We start from the raw sequence: 9,025 nt of genomic DNA, 5'->3' as shown, positions 1-9,025 counted from the left end.
AGCTCAGCCATGCAAGTAGTTATTAGAGCATTATAAACGTACTGATTGTATGGAAAGCTTTTTTGTGGTATACTTTCTCCCTACTGTTTCATTTAGAAGGCCAAATTTGAGTCGCTCCTGGGCTGGTGAAGCTGACTGATGTATCTGGAAGACCTTTTTATAGGTTGAGACTAGTAGTTTATTTAAGAGTTTAGTCTTTGCCATGTAGAGCAATAGTGGCATACGCTATTGTTGGGAGCATTTTTGCTGAAATCACTGCGAGCAAAGGTTTGTAAGACGGCCCCTTCAGTTTTTTTGCCAGAGTCCTAAAGGCGAATATTAATGCACTAGTTCTCTGTGATATATTGTTTTTTTGCTCTTGATGGTTTAGTCTGTTATCCATATAGAACCCCAGATATTTATAACTAGTTACTTCCTGTAACCATATATCCTGCTTGATAGTTGGTTGATTACTGATGAGCACTGTGTTGGGTTTTAGTGTGTTAATTTCTAGTTTGTTGGTTGAAATAAATTCCTTCATTTCCTTGAGAGACCTTCGGAGACCGATCTTGGTTAGGCTCATTAGCACCACATCATCCGCATAGGAGGGATGTGATAAGATAACTTTCCCAATTGCGGAGGATGAGAATTTATCTTATCGAACCTTTGTGCCAGGTCAGACATAAATAGGTTAAAAAGGTGCAGCACCAACACACATTCTTGTTTTAAGCCTTAACTTGTGTTCAGCTTCCTGGATAGTCTAGAGCCTCCGCCCAACTTTATTCTTATCCATGTTTGGGAGTTGAATAGCAATTTTCCTCTTAAGATTCTCTGAGGGATATTCCAAGCTCTCAGTTCTTCCCATAGTAGGTGACAGTCCACACTGTCAAATGCTGCTTTTAGGTCAATAAAACAAAGGTGTAGTTGTTGTATCCTCCACTTGCATTTGTTTGCTATTAATGAGAGAGCTAGAATATTTGTGATCATCCCGATCCCTTTTCTGAAACCTGTTTGGTTAACTGGAATCAGGTTAAACTTGTTTGACCACTCCCACAGGTCTTCCAGGATGAGTGACCATAGTACTTTGCTTCTACATCTAATAGGGCAATTAACCTGTAATTTGACGGACATGTTCTGTCTCCTCCCTTGTAGATCGGTGTCATTATTGATCCTTGCCAACTGGATGGGATATAATTTAGTAGCTCTATTTCTTTAAATAGTATGGATAGATGCTCGCTCCAGAAAGATGGATCATTCTTGAAGACTGCTTGGGGAATGACATCAGGTCCTGGGGCGCCATCTCATCTACCTTTCTGTATTATGCTTGTTATTTCATCTGCCGAGTATCAGGACCAATCTGTTTTTACTTTGAGGTAACAAATGCCATGTTTACTGTGTTTCCTTGCGGTTTCTTCAGTTGGGTAAGCTGAAAAATCTGTCTTTCCTTTTAAGTTGCACAGTGGTAGTGGTAAAGGTGGATCTGGTATTACGGACCTTGAAATGCTTCTTTTAGAAAGTGGATATTTCTCTGCTCTCAGCTCTCTTCTGTGCCTTACTACCTGTTTCCAATACATGTCTGGGATGGGGTGACAGCTACTCTACGTGCATTCCCTTTACACATCCCCAAGTTCAGGACACTCAACTCTATTTGCATTCTTCTGCATACTGATTGGTCTTCCTGGGCAAGAGGAAGGGGAGAAGCAGACATGTACACCTAAAGGATTAGTGGCTTGGCTTCACAGAACACACTGATTTACCCCCCCCAGGCTGGTAGACAGAGCTGGGCTGAAGGGAGACTTATGCACCACAGAGGCTTTGCTGTGTAGTCACCTCCATTTCAAGGACACATTTGGATATATAAGAATTGGGTCTATGACCCCCACTCACTATGGAATAGTATACAGTGGAGTGGGGTAGAGCGGATTAGTACACTGTGAAGTGCTATAAAGTGGAAAAGCATATTGTGGATTTGAATACACTTGAATAGCATAGATGTGAGTGGCGTGCAGTGTACTGTCATAGAGTGGAATCTCATACAGTGGAGTAGCGTACAGGGGAGCGGCATACACTGTAGTGGCATACACTGGAGTGGTGTAAAGTACAGTAGGGTAGAGTGAAATAGCACATAGTGGAGAGGCATAGAGTGAATTTGCATACTGTGGAATAGCGTAGAGTACATTGGCGTAGAGTGAAGTATTATACAGTGGATGTTCGTAGATCATAGTGGCGTACAGACGATTACTGTGGAGTGTAGTACAGTGGAGTGGCGTTCAGTGGGGTAGCATAAAGTGGAGTAGCGTACAGTGCAATAGCGTACAGTCGAGTAGTATACACTGAAATAACATACACTGGGGTAGTGTACAGTGGAGTAGCATATAACTGAGTGGCATACACAGGAGTGGCGTACACCAGAGTGGTATACACTAGAGTGGTGTACATTGAAATAGTGTACAGTGGAGTGGTGTAGAGTGCAGTGGCATAGAGCGGAGTGTCGTAGCGTTGGGTTGGGTACAGTGGAATAGCGTACAGTGAAGTGGTTACAGTGGCGTGGAGTAGAGTACAGTGGCATAGAGTTGAATAGCATAGAGCTGAGTTGCACAGAGTGTAGTTGCGTACAGCTGAATACTGTTTAGTGGAGTGGTGTACACAGCAGTGGTGCACATTGTAGAGGTGTACAATGGAGTGAGGGACATTATAGTGGTATACAGTAGAATGGCATAGAGTGAAGTATCATAAAGAGGAGTTGTTTTTATCAAAGCTAAAAGGCATCCACGTAGTGTTTAGCTCAGTTTGGCTTTCTTTCTCCATTTCATTGCATTGTGAGTTAAGGTCTTAGATATAGGTAATTAGTAGGTTTTAGTGTTGCTCACTAGTATGACCTAGTAGTAGAGAAATGTTTAGGGAGAACTGTGCATGTCAAAAACTTTTTTAGCAGCGCAGTAATTTGAAGGTATTACTTCAGTATTCATAACATTTTTGTGCATATCTAGTATATAAAATACATTGTTGTACACTATGGGCCTGATTCACAAAAGTAATCAGAGACAAAATCCTAACTTTACAACTTTCGGTATTCGCAAAAGGCATTTAGGAGAAGTAAAATTAGTATTTTGTCTTAAGTTTGTCTTAAGTTTTGGTCTGAAGACAACATCCTAATTTAAGTTAAACTTATAAGACAATTATCATGACATCACATGTAATACACTGAAGTAAATAACTATAAGTTGCACAGGTCCAAAAACCTTGTGAAAACACATAACACCACAGAGCATGGAAGTAAATACTCATATGTTGCGCAGGCCATAATATCATGCAAAAGTACAATCATTGGGCATATTATGCAGTTTCTGATACCAGTACTGGTCTAACCATGACGGACACAAATATAAAGCACATTTCTATAATGCATCCAAAACATAGGAATCACCATAAAAATACCACACTAAACACATAGGACAAATCTCCTACAACTGCAGGGAACCCATAGAGACAGCACATGCTTGGCGGTATTGATTCCATGCATTACACAGGAGTCTCTGTGCTCCTTTTTCAGCATTCCAATAGCCTCCACAGGATTGGACCCTCGTTGTGGGTCTACCCCATCCCGCTACCTCCACGACAACCGAGTGCCCATCCCCAAGGTATGCACAAACACGGGGGCTACACAAGGCTGGCGTCTGCTGGGAGACCTCGCTGGGTCTCCCGTTTATGCTCTGTATCCATCCGCGAACTCATGGAGCAGCTGCAGGGCCCGGAGGCCTTGCAGCAATGTTGTAGCGTGTCCGTAGCTCTCCGGGACTCACAGACCCCCATGATAATGTTAAAAATGCCCCCAATTGAATTTTTCAAAGGGGGAGGAGGAGGACAGACACACGGGGTACCGCTCCTCATCGGGTGTAAGGCCTGGTGCGACGGTGGAAGCTCAGGCGAGGGTCCTGTATGTGGAGAGCGTCCCTGCTGTGGCTCTACTGGCCTCTTCTAGGCACTAAGCAAAGAAGGATTTAAAAAGAGGGTCCTAGGGAAAATTTTAAAGACCTGCACAGGATTATATCTCTGATTCTGTATACCAAAATATCAAACAAAATCCTTGGGTCTGATAAAAGAACACACAAAAAAAGACACTGACAATATCACACAGACCTAACTGTGGGATAATCTCTTTTAGGACGAAATCCCTCACCCACCAAAGGTGGCATGCGTCATCATTTGGGATTCTCCTCTCCGAGGAAACCTAGTTCCTCTGAGGGCTAAAACCCCCTCTCTGAGAGGGAGGAGCACAGGGATGTTTTGATGTCTACTCTACATGGATTTTCTAAATCCACCAAATGAGAGACAAAGTGTGGGTGAGGGCGCAGCGCCAAAGAAAAAGTTTTGTGAAGGGAGTGGTGTTAAAATTAGCTAGAGAGAACACAACACATCCTTTATTCATATGTTCCCACTGCCAGTATTAAAAAACAGTGCACCTGCGGTATGGATTTAAACCGCATGTCCCATGCTGTACGTTGCCGTGGCTGGTAAGGCTTCCCCTTTCCTGCTACTGTGGGAGCTTTGGGAGCTTTCCCAGTGTCCGTGGGTGTCATCGTGCACACCCAGAGGCCTCACTGCGGCTCTGGTTGCTAGGCAAAGGTTGTGGACGCTGGCTCAGCTGGTGAGTGGCTGCGCCCCACTTTGTTCTCTGTGGTCTCTTCCTCACTCCAGATTTCCACAGCCCGGCACAGCTGGAGGTGTCTAGGGATTATGCACGACGTGGTGGGAGTGAAGAATTGGACCCAGGAAATTTCCCCTGGAACAGCACCAGGGAATTTCAAATACTACGGCACCAGGACATTTTCCTCGAGCAAAGCACTAGGAACTTTCCAATAAAATAGAAGCACCAGGGCTCTAGCAAAACAGAGCGCACCACCAGAATTTTCCCAAAGCAAAGAGGAAGTGTGCAGAAGGAAAACTTTGATTTCCCTGAGTCTTCAATAAACAGTGTCCCGGCACACACAAGCCCTTGGAGATTTTCTACAAGCAGGATACCACAGCAGGGCAAAAAGAGTCAGTTATTTTCCTCCACCACAGACAGAAGTAGCAACTGCAGGCCAACACACCCTTCACACAGAAAATGCAGCACTCCTCACACAGTCCTTCCACTCTTCTTGGCAGGGTCCTCTTGTTCCTTGAAGTAATCTAAAGTCCTGGGGTTTTAGGTGTAATACATTTACCTCACTCTATACCACTCTAAATGCAGACCAGATCTATTCAGCCCTGTGATGAGTCACCCAGGCAAAGCATGGCACTCCTCAACCCTCCTAGTGACTGTCTGGAGTGAGTGCAAATCCCAGCTCCTGTCACTCAAACACCAGGCACTGTTTACACAAACAGCCCGAGGTGCACAGAATGATAAGAAAATGGCCACTTTCTAAAAGTGGCATTTTCAAACACAGAATGTAAAAACTACCTTTCACATAAAGGTGTATTAATACATTTCTGAGTTCAGAGAGCCTATAATCCATTTTTCTATCTTGTCCCTATGATAGGTTAAAGATGTAAAAATGTTACAGTGCAACCCCAAAGATAAACCTATAGGACAGGTCTCTATTCAATAGTGAAAAACGAAATACACTGTATTTCACTATCAGGACATGCCACACACACCAGTACATGTCCTACCTTACACATACACTGCACCCTATCCATGGGGGCACTCTGGGCCTACCTTAAAGGTGCCTTACATGTAAGGAAAGGGAATGTTTCGGCCTTGCAAGTGGGTGCACTTGTCAGGGCAACACAGCAGTTCACAGCTGCGTGTGCAGACACTACATTGGTAGGTCTGAGACACATTTACAGGGCTACTCATGTGGTTAGCACAACTAGTGCTGCAAGCCCACTAGTAATGTTTGATTTACAGGCTCTGGTACACACCGTGCACTTTACTAGGGACTTACCAGTAAATTAAATTTGGCAATCATGGATAGCCAATCATTGGCATAATTTATACAGAGAGCATATGCACTTTTGCACTGATCAGCAGTGGTACAGTGCCCAGATTCCCATAGCTAACAAAAACAGGGTCAGAAAAATTAGGAGGCAAAACGCTGAGGGATAACCCTGCCAAAAGGGCCAGGTCTAACAACTACCATTCTAAACATACCAAACATGGTAATGCTACTCCTTTCAGATCAGGAATTACCACTTACACATATATAAGGAAATTCCCAATGCTAACCTGAGAGGAGTAGGACTCACAGTAGCGAGAAACAAAATAGGGTGTTTGTCACTACTAGGCAATGCCACACAATAGAGGCTCATGTACTACCTTTCACGTGCACAGCACCCTGCCCATAAGGCTAACTTGGGCCTATCTTAGGGGTGGCCTACATGTAGTAAAAAGGGAGTTTAACCTCTTCAATGCCTATGACGAGCTGGTCTCGTCATGGGCCGCGGTTGCGCTGTGCCCATGACGAGACCAGCTCGTCATAAACCCCGCCCGCTAATGAAACGGCCGGCACAGGGCGGGGAAAGGGGCGGGCACTGAAGGGGTTAAGACTTGGCAAGTAGTTTTAATTGCCAATTCAAAGTGGCAGTACACTGTGCATGGAGGCCCTGCAGTGGCAAGCCTGAGACAGGTTTGAAAGACTACTTCTGTGGGTTGCACAAAAAGCACTGCATGCCCACAAGTAGCATTTAATTTACAGGCCCTAAGTATATAGGATACCAACATACAAAGGACTTACAATTAAATAAAATATGTCAAACATATGACCATGTTTATAGGAGAGAGCACATGCACTTTAGCACTGATTGGCAGTGTTAAAGTGCCCAGAGTCCTAAAGCCAACAAAAAGAAGGTCAGAAAAATAAGAGGAAGAAGGCAAAAAGTTTGGGGATAACCCTACAAAAAGGGACGGGTCCAACTCAATGGTATGGAGTAAAATGTTTCTATAATAGTAGTAGTACACAGCTATAATAATGGGCTCCACAAATCCCTTGGACTTTTTGTATTACATCATGCACTGAGAGAAAAGCAAAGAGTGCTGGAGTTTCAAAAATTCTGACAATTATTGCACTTAAATAATAGGCAACTTGCCTGGGATACGGTGAGTCTTGAATGCCGCTTCGCTAGGCAAACTTTATAGTGCTGTAACTCTAGGTAACAGTCCGCAGTTGGCACACTCATCCCAAATGCAGTATTCAGATTAAATATGTCCAATGCTCACAAACTGAATTTCTAACAAACTGAGTAACTAAACGTACTTAGCTCTTTATCTCACAGCAGGTACCATAAATGGACTGTAAAGCAAACGTAGGTACTGGAACTCTGGAGCTGCAGAGTCCTTGCACTTTGATTCTTGAGAGCCTAATGAAATGCTACAGAAATTAGGTTAAAGCGCCAAAACCATATTTCTGTAGACTGAAGAGCTGAAGACCGAATGGATTCTTCACAAAGTTTGCTGCCTCCTAATCAGCAGTCTGAAAGTCAGAAGAGAGGTCCACAAGGGGTGTGGCTTTTATGCTCAGTCAAACCCAAGAGTTGGAGCCACACTGAAGAGCTGGAGCCAAATGAGGTTTTATAAAAAAGCAGAACGTTCTACTCCAGGTATGGCTTCCAAAGTAAATCATTCCCGAACTCCAGCTAGATAAGGGCATGTCAGTTATTCTCTATCAAGGCTACAATTCCACCACATGCTGTCCTTTTAATGAAAAAGAAGTCTGGGCTATTGACTGATGCTGCTGGTTTTTTGACTTTGAAGTGCACTCTGTAGTGCACTGGGCTCAGCTGACCAAGCTGCAGTGAATGTACTCTGATCCTTCAGAGCTTATATGTAATTGGCTAATTCCCGATTCGCATATTCAATTTACCTTTAACCTCTTCAGCGCTGCGCAGATTCCCGCGCAGTGCTGAAAGATCTGAGCGCGGGCGGGGCCATGACGGAACGGTTCCGTCATAAGCACAGCCCAACCGGCTTGCATGACGGAACCGTTCCGTCATCGGCATCGAAGAGGTTAAGTCCCAAGTATATGGTACAAAATGTACCCAGGGCTAGTAAGATAACTGTCACCAGTGGACTGTAGCACTTATTGTGCAAAATGAAAACCTGGCTCTAGGTGTGCCATTGCAGCATACTCAGGTAGCGTTAAAAACTGCCAACTCAACATGGCAAAAAGACCCTTTTGCAAAGCCCAAACTTTCCTTTTTAATATTTATGAGCCATCCCCTAAGTCAGGTCTTATTAGCCCATAAGGCAGGGTGCCAGATATTAAAAAGAAGCACATGTTGAATTTAAACTTTAAATGTCCTGACAGTGAAAACCCTAAATTGTCATTTTCAATGTAGTCAGGCTGGTAGTCCTATTGGCTAACATGGGGTTTCACTAGCCTATGTGCTAACTGCTAGCTTCCATTTAGGACCACCAAATATATTACTTCAAGGTATCAAATTAATTGTTACATTAAACTCCACGTATTGCTGAAGTCAGATTTTAAATACCTTTTAAGGAATAGATGCCTCTGGAAAGTTCCCTTTTCCATGTCCAGAAGTTCTAGAAATTAGCTCTGGTATACTGCAGCAGTTGTCACCTGAGACATCCTGCTGAGAGGAGTGAAGTGCTCCCAGTCTACTTCTCCCATTTCTTACCTACTACCATCCCTGTGTTTCTCCCACTGTGATTCACCTCCTACCTCAGAGATGGCCCAGCTGTCAAATTCCGAGGAACAATTGCAGAGGAAAACAGAATCTTGTTGCTGCTTTACAATGCTAAAAAATGAATTGCACGGTGAACAGGAATATCTAAATACTCTTCAGTAAATTGCTTTGATTCAAAACAGGGCTTAACTCTAAAGCTCTCAGATTGCATTCAGTCAGCCAGGGTAACACATGACAAGGAGGGGAGTGGCCCGACAGTCCTAAGAGGTGACGAAGGTAGGGCTGGAAGAAGACAAGCCCTTCATAATATGTGACATGGCATATGCGCTGTAGTGCATGTGCCTGTCAAACACTTCCATGACACTGCCTGACCCTTGATTGTTGTTTAATTAAACAAATCGGGAAGTACCCCCAAACC

Source organism: Triturus cristatus, chromosome 2_2 (genome assembly GCF_964204655.1).
Source record: "Triturus cristatus chromosome 2_2, aTriCri1.1, whole genome shotgun sequence".
NCBI classification, from domain to species: Eukaryota; Metazoa; Chordata; class Amphibia; order Caudata; family Salamandridae; genus Triturus; species Triturus cristatus.
The sequence above is the reverse complement of the archived record's forward strand: the minus strand, read 5'-3'. Positions refer to the sequence as shown.